The sequence below is a fragment of the Marmota marmota genome, unplaced genomic scaffold, assembly GCF_001458135.2.
Source record: "Marmota marmota marmota unplaced genomic scaffold, marMar, whole genome shotgun sequence".
In the NCBI taxonomy this organism is placed as follows: domain Eukaryota; kingdom Metazoa; phylum Chordata; class Mammalia; order Rodentia; family Sciuridae; genus Marmota; species Marmota marmota.
In genome coordinates this window covers 10710010-10724503 of record NW_025999853.1, presented here as the reverse complement: position 1 = coordinate 10724503, position 14494 = coordinate 10710010, and the positions used below count along the sequence as shown (strand labels likewise).

Here is a 14494-nt window from a genome sequence, read left to right as displayed (position 1 = left end):
GGAGGGTGGAGGGGAGGATGGGAAAGGCAGCACAACAGACACTAGGATGGCAATTTGTAAATCAATGGATGTGTAACTGATGTGATTCTGCAATCTGTGTATGGGGTGAAGGTGGGAGTTCATAACCCACTTGAATCAAAGTGTCGAATATGATATGTCAAGAAATTTGTAATGTTTTGAACAACCCACAATAAAAAATTAAAAAAAATAAATAAATAAATAAAAAATAAAATTAGAAACCCTGTGCCATGTAAGTCACCTGAAACAAGACAAAACAAAACATGGGGGGGTCTGTCTTCTAGCAACTCTTGACTGGCACAAGGGAGTTGTCTTTTCTAACAAAGGTAAGGTGACTGATGATCTCCCCAAGTTAAAAAGTTCTGAAGTTTTCACTGTGGAGTCCAATTAAACTGGCATTTAATTCCAGAAACCTCTGTCTGATCTAATTTAGTCATCACAACCAAATACAAATTAAGTACCAAGTTTATGGGTTCAATGGAGAATGGAGAAGAAAGCAAATAGGAAAAGTTTTCAATTGTCCATGCATCCTTCATTTACCACTAAGGAATTTGCTCTTCTCTGTCAGAGAAACTCAGAATTTCTCAAACATCAGTGTTCTTATGAATTATTATCATAATTTAGCCAAAACACTATTGTCTGTCTTATGGGTGATTTAAGAGACCTCAAAGGGAGATATCAATTATCCTTAGAAACTCACCTCTAACAATACTTCTGTGCATATACTACACAGGAAAATTAATGAAGACTGACAGTCAAATTCTTCAAGAGACCTTTAACCCTTGTCTGATTAAATTTCTTTTATGAATTAGAAAGCTCTGTCCTGGTCATATTAACTGGCACTTTGGGCACAAAGAAGCTCAGGTCCAAAGTACAAAGTATTATTGTGTTCACTGGTGACCTCCCAGAGGCACGCCAGTGTCTGCTCATTGAGATGCTATTAGATATCATTTAGGGTGAGCTTCAAATCTGGTTTATTGCAGAGAATCTATGGGATGCTTTGGAAACTTCCTGAGTGGCTTGTGTAACTATGGGGCTTTGGGAGTTGGCAAATACAAGCAAATATTAACAGCAACTGGGTAAAGGGTAAGATGCCAATCCTGCCAAACTTCTGGTCCAGGCAGGGGGCTGTCCTGTCACTCAGAGGACTGGCTGTCTGCTGCTCTCTTGTCACACTGACAGGGCCCCCTGGCTGGACTGATTGGTCGCTGGCAATAACTGATATGGAATACTGATGTTCTCACCGGCAGCAGTTCCTTCCACTCCAAAGAGGCTTCCACCCTTTTTCTCCCCTCCCTGAGCCCAGCCTGGTGCCTTCCACCCCCACCCCACATACCGCCCCTGCGCCCCAGGGGAGGACCAGTCCTGGGCGTGATGCTCAGACCGTGGTGAAATTCACCAGGCTGCTTCCACTCTGGCTTGCTCTCGGGAGAGTCCTGTTCCAGACTTCTCAGGGTTTTTACATCACAAACAACTGCATGCGGGTCTGAGGGGAGGCTGAAAAGGAGTTGTGTGCAGTGGTTTGGTCGCCTCTCATCACTTTGCCGGCCTCTGTTCCTGGTGGATTTCTTTCTGCGGAAGACACTGAGGAAGGCTCTGCTCTCCTTCTGTTGACTCTATTTTTATGGTAAGTGCTTGCCTTGAATGAGCCGCTCTGCTGCAGTGAACTGATCCGTTCTCTTCCCAGCTAAGCTTAGTGACCTTCCTTCTGCATTTCTTCTGTTCTTATGAATCTGGAAGGATCTGGCTGACTGAAATGCCTGGGGTCATTTGTCTGGGTTGTCTGTCTTTTTATTTTTTTTCCATCAACCTGAGCTCTTCGGCTGCAATGGAAACATAAGTGCTCTCTCTTTGTCCTTGAAGCAGCAGCCGGGGAAATGTGTAAACTGCAGCAGTGTGTAGGGAGTCTGTGGAGGATGACTGACAAATTTGGGCACGATGAATCCTCAGCGTGCTGAGGGGCACTGCTGTCAGACCTGCAGGAGCCGGGGGTGACCTGCCACACTGCAAACTCTTCCATCTTGCTGGGTGAAGAAGAAAATACACGTGTGAGTTATGTCGGAGTTGGCTGTGAGCAGCCGGGCTAGCCGCTCTGCTTTTGGGTCCAGAATGGATGGCCTTGTATCTTGTGGGGTTTACAACTTGGGCAGGAACATTTGCAGTGAGAGAGGAATCCTGCACCCTCGAGAAGGCGTAGATTGCATGACCTCATTGCTTCCTTCCCTTCTGAGTCTCAGGGAACCCAGTTCTGCACGCTGTAGTTTACAGTCTCTTCAGAGGGTGATAGGGTGGCGATGAGCAGAACATTTTTTGAGTTGACAATAGAGTTTCACCATCCTGCTGGGAGATAAAATGCTTTAAAATCATCAGAATGGTTAGACTTTTCTAAGAGAAAATAAGCAGGTTTCCAATGAAGAACATGTGCGTGGCAGGTTGTTGATTGCAGGGCAGTACTCTTGGAATAGTGTTCTAATTTTCCACCTGGTCTCCAGAGGTTGGCTGCAAAGAGCACCACAACTTCAAATCTATTACGGGCTGCCTCTTGGAGCCCAGAGGAAACTAAGAAAATTTCAGTTTCACCTTGTTGAACTTGTGCATTGCAGGAGTCTTTCTTGACTGGCAGGTTTTACTTTTACTTTTCTTTTCTTTTTTTTGTTGTTTTTTGTTTTGTGTTGCTTGCAGGTGTGTTGAATTATTTTGGTCAAAGCAGCATCCTAAAGAAAATGCTTTGAAGTTGTGATTCTGTTTAGTCCTTTTCAAGTCTTGGACTGGAGATGGGTTTTTTAAATTTGATTTTATGTGGATTTTAAAATACTGGTCCCTTTCACTCTGGGAAGGATTGCCATCCAGGCAATTCAGTCTCTGATTTGTGATTTGTGTGATGAACGATGGGGGGAATTCAGGGTGAAATTTTTGGCCTTTCTCCCTTCTCATTGGGAGTTTGGAATGCAAAGTTCTGAAACTGTCTTGCTTGTTCTCACCGCTTTTATTTCCACAGTCTGTGTGGAGTTTTCTTAAAATAGTGGTGATGACATCAGGCATATGCTTTTATCCTGTTCCCTGGGTCCTAAGTAGATATATTTGGTGTTTTGTTTTTGTGGTGAAAGGTTAAAGTATAAAAGCACACAGTAAAGTAGAAAGCCAGAATTTGTAGATGTTTACATGATTTACATGAAACCCCAGTTCAAGAGTAAAATCAGCAAATAGGTTAATAATAATAATAATAATAATAATAATAATAATAATAATAAAAATAAAAGATTCTTCTTGCAGACTGCAGACTGTGAATCCTTAAATAATGTTTGAAATACTTTCATCATTGTTTGAATTATCTGTTCTGATATCTGTTCTTTCCTGCACTCAATCGGGGTTTGCAGCAATATTGTGATATGACTGGCAGACTTCTCTGCTTCCTCTGATTATTCTTTAATGTTTAGTTGTTACTTTCATTCTTAATGATGTTTTTTTACTTTGCTTAATTTTTCCTCTCCATTTGAAAGAATTTTTTCTGATGCCTGGCAACTCAACTTGAGGTATTCATCAAGATGGAAAGTTGGGTGTCATGGAAATAGACTCCGTATTTCACAGCAATCTTAGATGCATTTAGATTTCATTTAATTAGTAGCAACAATAGCTTTGAAAGAAAAATTCCTTAGGCTTTCTTTATTTTGCTAAACAAATTGCTTACCTATGTAATCAGAATTGTATATACATAAATGTGTGTATATACATACACACATACATGAATAGATAGACATGTATATATAAGCATATATACAAATGTGCTGTTTGTTTACTTTTGACTCTTATGTATGCATATTTTTAATAATATGCTCATTTAGAGAATAGAAGAAAAATTCCTGAGATATTGCCTAGCATTTTCTAGCTAGCTTTTTTTTTTTTTTTTTTATGATAAGGATTTCCCCATCCCATTTCCAGATAATGCCTTGGGGAATTTCTTTGAATTAGGAGAGTGCATTCTTCATTTCCTTGTCTCACAGCATGCTGTTATGTTAATTCCTTTGCAGGGTCTCTGAAGGCAGCATAGAAAACTACTGCAGGAAAAATTGATAAAAGCAATGCTGAGTGGAGCCTGTAGCCTCTTGGTGTGAGGAAGTCACTGCAACGTTTTATTTGTGTGTGTTTATTTTGCTGCTGTCCTTGCAATTGATTTTGCCTGCAACCCTAGCAAACTGAATTTATTTGAAATGGATCTAGAAACCTTAGATTGGTGTAGATGCAGGTATTCATTTTTCGCACTCTTTAATTACAGCTACGATCAAAACTGTGCTTTGACTGTTTCTTTTGCTGATATTTTAATGTGAAACCTGCAGCTTGTATTATGAATCAATCATCTCCATTTATCATCCTCTACTTTCTGTCTTCCCCACTTCTGCTGTGTATATGTGAACAAGTGTACATGTGCACAGTGAGAATTGTGTGATGATTAATGAAGAGTTGGTTACAGCTTCTACTTTAGTAACTGAACTGCAAATGTTCAAACTATAATCATGTAACTGAACGAAGAAATTGCCCCCATTAATATAAATATAACCTCTTGCTTCTGCAGACATTCTTGTCATTGAAACTATTTTCCATAGTTGATTACCAGGACCAGAAATAGAATCAGTTTTGCATTTTAATTAATGACATTCTAGATCTGTCTAGGTTGGACTGCCCTCAAAGCTTGACATGTTTACTGTCTAAAAGGTCTTTGTGTAAAGGGGGGGGGGGTTATAGATGATACAAAGTAAAATCATTTGATTACATGATACAGCCTTCCTTTGGGAACTGCATGAATCACATCATTAGGAAGTTGGCTGAATTTTTCTATTGCTTTTTCCAATATAATTAAGTCAATATATTCCCGTTTACCATCTCTCTCTGAGCCCCTTTATAGAGTAAAAAGAGTAATGTACAACTCCCACGTAAAGCTTCTTACAGGGAGGCCTGTTCTTTAGCAGAGATTCAGAACCACTTCTAACACCAGCTATGGTGATCTACTTTGAAAGGAACTTGCTATTCACTTGGCAACTCAGACAGATTGCATAAAACAGGAGAAATGCCTCATGAGCTGTGTTGAATCCTGCATTTTTGATCTCCCTACTGAATTCATTTAGGAGTTTAGTCTCTAGATCAGCCTCGTAGGAGAAAACCATGTCCTCAGTAGCAAAATCATCTATCCAGGCTGTCATAAATGTTTATGTTGCAAGTTTTACCTCCTGGGTGGTGGAGGGAGATGGCAGAACTTTGGAGGAGCACCAAATCACAGCCCTAAAATAATGTAAGACGAAAGGGGAAATTTTTTTCCCCCCACTATATTTAGCATTTAATTCTTTCAGTCAGGCTGTTGGCTCTTAAGTCTGAATATCCAAGAAATTGTTAAAAACACATCATGACAGGTCTTGTGAACCTTTTCTCTAATAGAAATCTTTGACCCCTCTTCGGCATCTGCTGGGTGATCTTTTGGCATGTGTGAGCCAGCAGCCATTCTGTGGATAACAGACATACTGTAATTCAGCAGGAATTCCATTTTTCCTACTGATCCCCGACTGAGGACTTCCTGTGAGTGTTGAAGAGGGACTGAGTGTCAGAGACCAGCAGAGACCACAGCCAATCAATGCAGGAATATCTTCAGGACCCCTAGGATTCCAGTCTAGACCCTGCCACTGACTGGCTCTATGCCCTAAATTCTGTATCTGCTACTTTAGGTTTGGGCCACATGATCTCAGAAGGCTTTCGTTTTTCACAGTGAAACATTGTGAAATGTTCCTGTATCTCTCTCTAATACCAGATGGATGGTCACTTCGGAGACAAATGACCCATATTTGATCTTTCTAGAGGGGGTAGAGTGTCCCTTCCTCTGGCTGTATCAATCTCCCCAGAACTCTGACATGATGAATCATTAGAGTTACTTAGGAAAGTGAGATAATGTCAAACCTTCATGAACATGGCTTATGTGTATATGACGGCTTTCTGCTTACCATGGGACATTTTGAAATGTCTCTTGTCATCAAAAGGGACTTTGAGGAGCATCTTATCAACCCTCTTACTTTATAGAAGTTAAGGAATGTGAGTGACTTCCTCAGGGTCTGCAATCTGCTTAGCACCCGGGCAAGATGGATTGAGTGCAAGGTGCATTTAACCAGAACTGTGCCCTACTCCCCATGTGGGCCCCTTCCACGAGACTCAGCTGACACTACCATGTCATTCATTGCTCACAAAACTGCTTTGTGGCATCTAACTCACTGGTGTCCATTATGCCTGGGTTCATTTCATGCAGATGACGTGACTGTACCAGTCAGAGTGAGTCACATCGAGCAAATGTTTATGGAAATTTGTTCATGCTTGTGTGGTAATGCACTTTTTTTTTTTACTTTGAAATTCTGCTTTTCTTAGGAACACATCAAAAATTTTGCAAACACCATCCTTAGTTTTCCTCTGTTTGCACTTAAACAATTTAAATGATTATTTCTGTTTTGTAAAGCAGGTGATGTTTTTGGATCAGTTCTTTCATACATTCTTTAATTTACCTGATACATATTGAGTGCCTACTGTGTCCACCCTGATGTCCAGCTTTAGGGAACCATCAGAGCCAGATGTGACCATCACTCCCGTGGAGCTGAGTCTACTTAGGCTTCATGGCATTTACTGACTTTTGATTCCCAGCCATGTTCGGGTTATTCTTTCACACAATTTCTCAGAGAATCCATTTGGAAAATCATTTGCTTGGGCGATTTTGCCTGTGGTTTTCACATAGCGAAGTTATTTTCATAAAAAGGTACCTTTGCTGTTGTTGCAACACGTGTCTTCCAGTTTTCCAAAACATCTTTAGCTTCTGATTTTGTTCCCTCACTGAACAAAAGAGATTAATTAGCTCAACTTGTTCATACTGTTGCTGCAAATTTGCAAAATGACATTTTCATTTTTTAGTAAAACTAACCTATTCCTTGGAATCTCAAATTGACAGTCTGGTTGACACAACTAATTGCAGGTTAAAGACCAAACCCCTTGGCCTTGCACAGTAGGCCCATCGTAATGTACAGCTCTTGCTTCCTTGTTCTGAAGCCCCCGTGGAAGAATGTCCTACAAATATCGTAGCCATTTGCAGTGCTTAGAAATACACAGAGCTCTTACTTACCTCAGTGCCTTTGCACACACTGTGAACTCTCTAGAGGCTAAACTTTCAAGGCAAGTTTAGATATCATCTCCCTCAAAGGTTTTAAACATCCTTACTAACCCCTACTCCCCAAAACTGAGCTAGGTAGACCATTTCTGTCCTCTTGTATCCCTCAGGACAAAGATTTCATAGGACTTTACAGACTATATTATAATTACTTCTCTTCTCCCAAATAGACTCTTTGTTCCTTGAAGGCAGGTACTATACTTTCAACTTGCTACCCCAAGACCTGGTTCAGTGATGACAGTGTGATAGACAACCAGTAATCCTGAACAAAGTGTGGGGAATCACCATCTAAAACACATGTAGTGCTAGTGTAGGAAACTGGGGTGCTATGTGGAGAACTTAATTTTTCAAATCCATGAATTATAGGATAAAGAGATTGGCAGATATCCTGATGTCATCCATTAGAAATTCTAAGCTAAACTCCAGAAAATGTCTCTGGCTCTGAATGAATTTTAATAAAGTAAACAACACAAAAATTATTAAGTGCCTTCTATAAGCAAAACACTGTTTTAGGTCCCAAGCAAAGAAAGATGTAAAAGACAAACCAAACTAAACTAAAGCTCCACATAATCCTCATCTTCCCAAAGACCACAAACCAGTAAGGATCAGTCCCTTGTGTAAATGACCCAGTTACAAGGCAGACTATTATAAATAGCAAGCCTAGGAGGCTTTAGACTTGCAGATATGGCCAAAGGTGGAGAGGGCAATCCAGAGAGAGGGGCTGGCTGGAGCGAGAATCTAAAGATCTGATGGATGCATCAATAAAGAGGTGACTTTGGAGCAGGGGGACAGAAAGGGAAGAGGTGGGAAATTCAGGGGAAGACAAGAAATCTTTGGGTGGGAGAGATGGGAAAGGTGTCAGAAGATCGAAGGCTGTTTATTAGTGTTGAAATTTGAGGGATAATTAATAGAGTCTGGAAGAAAGCCAAATGGAAATCTGTTTAGAATCTCTCCTTAGGTTTAATTAAATCAGACGTCTTTATTCATCTGGGAAGGACACAGCTCATAAGATGTTTGTTTCTCACCAATCTCTTGTATTCCTGAGGGTCCACCTTGACATTCAAAGTCATCACAAGGAAATGGAGCCAGGAAACCTAACCTAAACCAAGCACTTTGGACCTGGGGAGAATGTAAGACTTCTCCTGTTCACTGAGGTGCCTGTGAACAAACTGTCCTGCATGGGAAGAAACCCAGGGGTCCTTTGTTGCTTATTCCTCCTTACTTAGTTATGTTTCTTTTTCTTTGGCAATTAATTTTGTGATATTTACAAGGAATACAATTGTTTTATGAATCTCTGGAATCTGTGTGCGTAAGCTAGTTTCATGGAAATGAAAAAGTAGCTGAGACAATTCTGCTTCCAACAGATGCAATCCACCTCCCAAGGATGAGCTCTGCTGTGTCTCTTTGTTCTTTTTTTTTTTGTTTTTCCCAGAAGAATAAGTAAACATATTTGTAGGGAAGGGCAAGGTGATAGGTTCGTACACTTCAGAATTAGATCTGATCAGATGGCTCGCCACCTTGAAGTTAACGTAAAAAGGTTTTGAAATATTTAGAGGAATATCTGTAAATATCTTGGCCAGTCCATGAAAACCAGTAAAGTTTTCTCCTAGAATAAGAGATGATGAGATAGAAAAGAAGCTTCATTCATTCATTCACACCTACTCCACAAGTATTTATTGAACACTTAGTATGCTCCAGGCCTAAGAAACAGCAGTCAATCAGTCCACATCCTGCTAGCCTTCAGGTCGGACTAGGAGAAGGAAACAGACGAGAGCCTGAGGAAATACAAATCTTGTTAGATTTTGTTAGGTGAAAAGTTCTCTGAAGAAAAATAGATAAAGGACGTTTTTGTTCTTTCCTTCATATCCAGCTTTCTTCGGGTTTATGTAACATATACATTGTGTCTCCATTTTTCTATCTGACTTACTGTTCTGATATTTACTTTCTGACCACTGGTTTGGTCAGCTTGTGTTGCTGTGACCAAAAGACCTGATAAGAACAACTTAGAGGAAGGGAAGTTGACTTGGGGCTCATGGTCTCAGAGGTCTCAGTCCATAGACAGCCTAGGTGAGGCAGCACATCATGGGGGAAGACTCCAGGGGAGGAAAAGCACTCAGCTCATGGCAGAGTGAGGAGGCAGAGAGAAGAGGAGAGGAAGGGATCACAGGGAAGATGTCCCCTTCCTTGACTCACCTCCTCCAGCCATGGCCCACCTGCCTACAGTCACCACCCACTCAGTCCATTCAATCCAGGATGGGCCGATTAGGTTACATCTCTCATAATTTGACCATTTTATTTCCAAATATTCCTGCCTTAGCAGGAGTTTAGGGGGACACCTCACATCCAAACCCTAATGATCGGAAACTTAATGATCATGGGTTTTCTCCTAAATAAATGTAGCTGTTGAACAGTTTGAGTGCTGTGAACAAAAGTTATAATCAGGCATATAGTTCTTGAATTGGTTTAAAGCAAAAGCGCTGTGGACATAAAAGCACATGAATTTTTCTCAAGGGTTAAGTTGTTAGATTTCAATGAAGGACACAGGATAGAAATGGATCTCACTTGAGTCTGAGAGAAACAGATTGGAGTGTTCTGCTGGGAGAACTGGGGAGCTTTTGAGTGTGGGTAGCTGCAGCCCTGGGAAGAGTAATGGGCATCGCTAGTGAGCACAGCTCATTTGGAGAGGGAGGAGTAGGGAACTACAAAGTGAACCTACAGGAAACTGGCAAGGAATTTCTGTTTGGGAGGAAAAAGAGGGATGGAGGATAAAACCACTGAGATATACGTATAAATATATATTTTTTGGTACTAGGGATTGAACCCAGGCTGCTTAACCCCTGAGGCCACATCCCTAGCCCTTTTTGTTTTCTTTTGAGACAGGGTCTCACTGAGTTGCTTAGCACCTTGCCATTGCTGAGGCTGGCTTTGCACTCACGATCCTCCTGCCTCAGCCTCCCGAGCTGCTGGGATTACAGGTGAGCACCACCACACCCGATGAAATATATGTGTGTTCATGAGTGACCTCTACAAAACCAGGTTCTGTCCAGTGTAGAATATCTGTGTGAGTTGATTAATGGAAATGATTCCTTGAAACAAAAAAGTAGTATTTATGGGTTTCCAGAAATTCTCACTCCATATTCTGCATGATCTTTAACTCAGCACCAGTGTTCTATTCTGCTCCAAGCAAGCTTTCAGTCAATATTTCTACCTTGTTTCTTAAAAAAATTAGGATTAAAGGAAAATATCTCCTGGTGGTAGACAGTCCAGGCTTGGGGCAGATAATTTGTTCCCATTCTGGTTGTGCCACGTGCTTACTTTGGGCCTTTGGCAAGTTGCTTCATTGCTTTGTGCATTATTTATCCTCAATTATAGGAAGGGGAGTAACTAATAATCCTTCCTTCATGGTTGTTACAAATGATAGATTAGGTAATACCTGGACAGTGTTGGCAAGATGGTTAATTACTTAAACACTGTGAACTCACTGTCATTCTTGTCTCTCTAGGGTTCGGTGTTTGGAGAAGTGCTCTTATGGAGAGATGTGTGTACTTTTCAGCGTGGCAGAATGTCACTTAACAATGATGAGCACACTTTCTTCTCCCTGTTTGTGCCTAATGATTTTGTGAAGCTCTTTGGAGAAATCTAACAAAGTTGTGTTTGTTTGTTTGTTTGTTTGCTATCAGTCCCTTAGGCACTTACTGTGATTTGGAATTTACTTAGATTGTCTTTCAAGTGTGTATCTCAGGGATGCACTGGGCAATGGAGCGGTGGACGGTGTGGTCACGGGATCCCTTGCAGGCGGGAAAAGAGAAAAGTGAGGTGAAGGAGAAAAAGAGCAAGACAGTGGCAAATATGGTGGATTCTTTTTTCTCTGCTGATATTCCAGGGGGATAGGGATGGCTGCTCCTATGGTGTCTTGTGGTCTCCACAGGCTATTGCTGCCGCAGCCCTTGCAGTTCCTGGAGAGAATAGCCAAGGAGCTGGGACTGGTGTAGATAGAGGCAGGGGATGGGGAAGAGCGTTAGGTGCCCATAAGCTTGTAGGGAGGAAGGCCTGGGTCACAGGGAGAGTTCAAAAATGTCGATAGCTCTGACTGTATCGCCATCGACTGAGGTTTGTCCCAGCAGCCAGGCCCAAGAGTGTCTCTTTCTTCCCACTTAAGCCTGGAGCAAACATTTTGATCTTGGCCAACTTACTGGGTCACAGTAGCATCTCATAGTTTCATTTGCACATCCTCTCCTGTGTTTACTCTGCATTTTCCTTTTCTATGAACTAACTCTTTGTTCTTGCTCTTGGTAGACTCACTTTTCAAAAATTTAGTTTGGGTGGATCGTCTTGATTTTTAGGAGCTCTTTCTAGGCTAAAGAATTCACACTTCCTTATAGTGATTTTCCACCAAAGATTTCCCTTAATTTTGTCATTTTTTTTTGGGGGGGGGGTGGGATGGGTGCTGGGGATTAAGCCCAGGGCCTTGTGCATGTGAGGCAAGCACTCTACCAACTGAGCTATATCCCCAGCCCAGCATTTGTCTTTGATATTGTTTATAGTATTCAAAGCATAAGAGAAATGTAAAGATTTTATAAAGTTGTGTGTTTCTTCTGTAGTTTCTGGATTTTGCATAGTAATGAGAAAAGCCTAAGCTACTCTGAAATCATAAAATTCATTCTTTTACATTTTCTTTTGTATTTTTTTGGGGGGGCGAACTGGGGATTGAACTCAGGGACACTTGACCATTGAGCCACATCTCCAGCCCTATTTTGTATGTTATTTAGAGACAGGGTCTCACTGAGTTGCTTAGCACCTCGCTTTTGCTGAGGCTGGCTTTGAACCCATGATTCTCCTGTCTCAACCTCCTGAGCTGCTGGGATTAGAGGGGTATGCCACTGAACCCAGCTCCTTTTGTATTTTTATGATTTAAATTTTATATGAATATAATCATATTTGTCTGATTCATACATGTTTTGGTTTAGTAATGAAAGAGTCTTAATTTTATTTTTCTCCAATAACTACTCAGTTCTCCCCAACATTTCTTGAATAATTTATCTTTACCTTGTTATATGGTAATTCTTGAAGAAAACTTATGTTACTTGAAAACTAGTTATAAACTAGCTACTAGTTACTAGAAAACTAATTGGTTACTTGGATCAGAGTGGAGGTGAGTGGAAGGGTAATGTTAGCATCATTTGTTAAATGCCTAAATGAAGTCTTTTTGGAGAGTCGTCTTATTGAATAGTTCCATATTTTATTAATTCCTCTAATTTTGTGTATTTATACACATGGTGTGGCTAGTTTCCCTTTATTGCCCTTTTTGGTTGCAATATCCCTGGACCTTCTTACATGTTTATTTTTTTTTTGTAGGAAATTTAGATATTGCTCAGTTATAAAAGTAAAATCATATTCTGGGGGAAAGGTTAAGTTAAACATATAGCTTAATCTCAGAAGAATTCTTTATAATATTGAACCAGTTGGTCCCCATTGGTTCTCATTTATTCAAATCTTTTATGAATTTCTGTAGTGTTTTTAAAATATTTTTTTCATATATATCTTTCATAGTCTTTTTCTTCAGATAAATTATTTGCTATGGTTTATGACAGGTACTGGCTAAGTCTTTCCATATCTCCAGGAGTATTCAGGAGTGAAAAGGCAATGAGAGTGTTTTCTAGACACTGTAGAATAAAGTCCCTGGAGATTGTACTTTACTGTAAAAATCTCAGTATTTGCCTATATGGTTGTGATTGACTCATTTTTTCTTTTATTTCTCGTTTAAAAACCCATATTTTGAATTGGTGATCAAATTACAGAAACATATCTGTTTAAATTTGCAACTGAATATCACAAATATTTTTTGCATTCCCAAACTCAGAGCATCAACTCTTGTAGAGTGTTCTAGTATCATTGTCTCATATTAATTCATTTATAATGAAGTACTTAATGAGCACTTACTATAAACCAAACTGACACAGTCTGTCTGGGCACAAAATAACTGAGCTCAACGGGAACTCAAGGAGCGGGCGCCTGAGGCATACGCCCTATTCCCAGCAGGATCCACCCTAAACCTGGAGCCACCCTAATCCAGCAGGATCCACCCTAAACCTGGAGCCACCCTAATCCCTGAGCAGGGTCACCTTTCTGAACAATTTCAACCCAAAAATGCCATGCATCATTTCCAACTTGGCTATGGCTCTCAGCACCAAACATTAGGAATATGAAGAATAGTAAAACAAAGTCCCTTTCATTAAGACATTGGTGGTTCACTGGGAGGCTCACATGAAAATACATAATTATAATAAAATAATAGTGATGTACTTTCATGAAAGTACGTGCAAGATGAAGTCGGATATAAAAGGGAGAGCTTAAGGCTGTTCTGGGGCTATCAGGGAAGGCTTTGCTGAGAAGGTAGCATCTGAAATGGGGCCATTTAGATGAGTTGCTACCAAAGCAGAGGAGGCTGCTCCAGATAGAGAAATGAAGCAAGTGGAAAGGTACTGGGGCAAGCAATGTAGTCTATGGGGCTCTAATGGGAGATGAAGCTTAGCCAATGGGCAGATACCAAATCTTGAAAGTTTTATACGACTTGCAAAAGAGGTTGTATAATAATCTGTAGGCACTGAAGAAAATTTTGAGTAAGAGAGAGACTAGATGAGATGGTAGATTATATCACTCTGGTAAGCATACAGAGGAAAAATTAGAAGGGCACAACATTAGGGTATAAAATCAGGTATGCTAGCATGGATATTATAAGAATGGGCCCATGAGAGACTATTTGCTGTTAAACTGGGGCAGTAGTGTTAAGAATGACACAGGAACTCTATGTAGGAATTTTTTTTTAACCAATTAGTGATTAGAATCCCCTGTGAATCACCAGCATCTAGCATCTAGAATAGCTATACCTGTAACAGTATTCAAGATAGATATGCTGTTGTATGTTGGGAGGAGGCTGACAGGCTGAAACCCAAGCTGGCAGACATTCCAAGCAGTGGTAAGTATGACAAAGCAGCATGTGGCAGAATGAAGGGAAAAGAGAAGGTGATTGAGGGGTATGTTGGTCAGGACGTCCTTTGGGCAAGATGATATTTGGGCAGAGACCTGAGGGGAGGAAGAGAGGGTGTGAACCAGGAGGTGTATGGGAAAGGCTGTCCGGGCAGAAGGAACAGCCTGTGCAAAGACCCTGAGAATCTCACTTGGCATAATTAAGGAATGGCAAGGAGGCCTGAGAGGGCTAGAGCAGAGCCATGAAAGGAGGTGGTGATATTTAGATTTTAATCAGAGTGAGATTGGGAAGCCATGGCAGTA

General features: G+C 40.7%; 1 protein-coding gene across 5 annotated transcripts in view; it reads left to right on the top strand.

The window, feature by feature from the left end:
• Ano4 (anoctamin 4) overlaps positions 1-14494 on the top strand; it is a 372166-nt gene that overhangs the window by 61630 nt on the left and 296042 nt on the right. The window contains exon 1 of one of the 5 annotated variants that reach the window (XM_048803238.1): positions 993-1645. The exons of 3 other annotated variants lie outside the window; for them this stretch is intronic. The gene's annotated coding sequence lies outside the window, so the exon portion shown is untranslated. Of the gene's footprint in view, positions 1-992; positions 1646-1674; positions 2067-14494 lie in introns of those variants that run through there. One more of the 5 variants, XM_048803239.1, reaches the window with a different exon arrangement.